This window comes from Cupressus sempervirens, chromosome 1 (genome assembly GCF_028749045.1).
Source record: "Cupressus sempervirens isolate cs-2001-9-10 chromosome 1, ASM2874904v1, whole genome shotgun sequence".
NCBI classification, from domain to species: domain Eukaryota; kingdom Viridiplantae; phylum Streptophyta; class Pinopsida; order Cupressales; family Cupressaceae; genus Cupressus; species Cupressus sempervirens.
Window position 1 is genome coordinate 661519635 of NC_143118.1, and position 1989 is coordinate 661521623.

A 1989-nucleotide genomic window follows, 5' to 3' on the forward strand; every position below is an offset into this window, starting at 1 on the left:
ATCCTGAAGGTTGTAGATGCCCCTTGAAGCAACTCAATTGAGTGACTGATTCCTCCTGAGTTTTCCAAGGTGTGGCTCTGCATCAGGATGCTTGAATATGGAATGTTGAAAATGGAATCTGCTAATTTTATTCTTTTCACATTTTGACTGAGCTAAGATTAGTAAACTTGAATATGTGGGTGTAGCATTTAAGTAGAGTTGTTCCCAAGATTTTACTTGTTTTGATGCATGGTATATGGACTTGGTCCTGAGGACCAGCAATGGATTCCACCCCTTCCAATCACCATTTTTAGCTTCTCTTATTTCTCATTGGGAAGTCACCAAATAAAATGAATAATAGTGCTTAACATATGTTTTAACCATCTTGCCTCAGCTTTCAAGATGTAGAACTATGAAAAGTTTATTAGAACATGAAATTTCAATCACTATGGTACATAATCTGCATCCAAATGTAAATTATGTGTTACTACTAGATTTGGACATCACTGATCTATAAAAGATTATATATTAAATCTTTCCTCTAACCTATTTAGGTAAAGCACTTTTCATATAATTGTACATCTCTTTTCTCAGCCACATTCTCAACAATTTCCTAACTTTTAACAAAACCATATACAAACAATAAGTTATGGAAGACATATTATTGTGCCATTTTAATTGTATGGACCTTCATTGTCCTTGTTTTATTGTTACTTTACCTTGGGCAAGTAACAATAATAATAATTCATAATTTAATAGAAAGAAAGAAATTGTATTAATGTTTATGAATGACCAACAGATAATTAGAAGTCTAGTCAAAAGTACAGCCAACAATGATAGCAGAAAGATGAGTGCCTAAAGTATCTCTGACTATCTTGGGAACTATAAGAAACAGATATATCAATTTCAAATGCTATCATTATAGAGAACCAATATGGATATCTGTCATCATTAAATCCATACTTTATAGTAGATCTTATTTTCATCAAATAAAATGCAAAAGAACATTTGTCTTTTTAAAACAATATATTACCAAAGATTACCTGTAATTCATTATTCTAACAACTGGAGGGTCTTCGTCGAGGGATAAAATCACCTACACAGTCTATAGACACCCGGTTATCATACAAGTGAATGTATGAAGTATTATTTACTATACAAAACATTTAACACTGCCATTGTATTGAATTTTGAGATATATAATAGGAAGCCTGTGAAGCAGCTTCATTCACAATGTGCAGTTGATCTCCCATGGAAAGCAATAACCAGACACTCCAAGTTAAACTTACTATTACATAATTGAACAAATCTATCTAATCTCTAAAGATTGTTTAAAAACTTAAAGCTGAGAAAAAAATTAGAATGAGTACAGCTATTGAAAACTTGAACAAGATATAGGTATCAAGTATTTTTTCAGGTCCAAGAGAAACATTCAACCACTCATTATGCCTTCCTATTAGTTACAATAAATTTTAGAACCCTCAATAAATCCTTGACGTCCTAGATATATATCATGGATAGTGAATATTTGGGGCTTATTTATTGTAATTTCCAATGTCATGGGTTTACAATTTGTGATAATTAAGTGATAGATCCACTGATAGGGTGAAAACAAAACCCACATATCAATAGAGCATTGCAGAAGAACTCCAAGATAATTTGTCCAAGAATAATTAGTAATAGCAATAGATGATTTTATTTACTAATTATAATGAGAAAAAGAAAGAGATTAGGATTACTGTGGTCCCTGATGAGCTGAGGAAGGACCGGATTCATCACACCCCAGTGGCTGGCGAAATCCCATCTTTGCTAGTGGCAGTGTTCTTGCATCCTCTGTCTCCAACTCTAACCGCAATAATTTCAGTCAGAAATCCATTCTCCATGAAACTCATAAGCCTCTCGATGAACCTCAAACTCCTTTGGATGATAGATTTCTTGATATCCATAACCTCGTGATTCCATACTGTCAAGATGGGAAATCGATCATAAATGCTCTGCACAAAAATCACC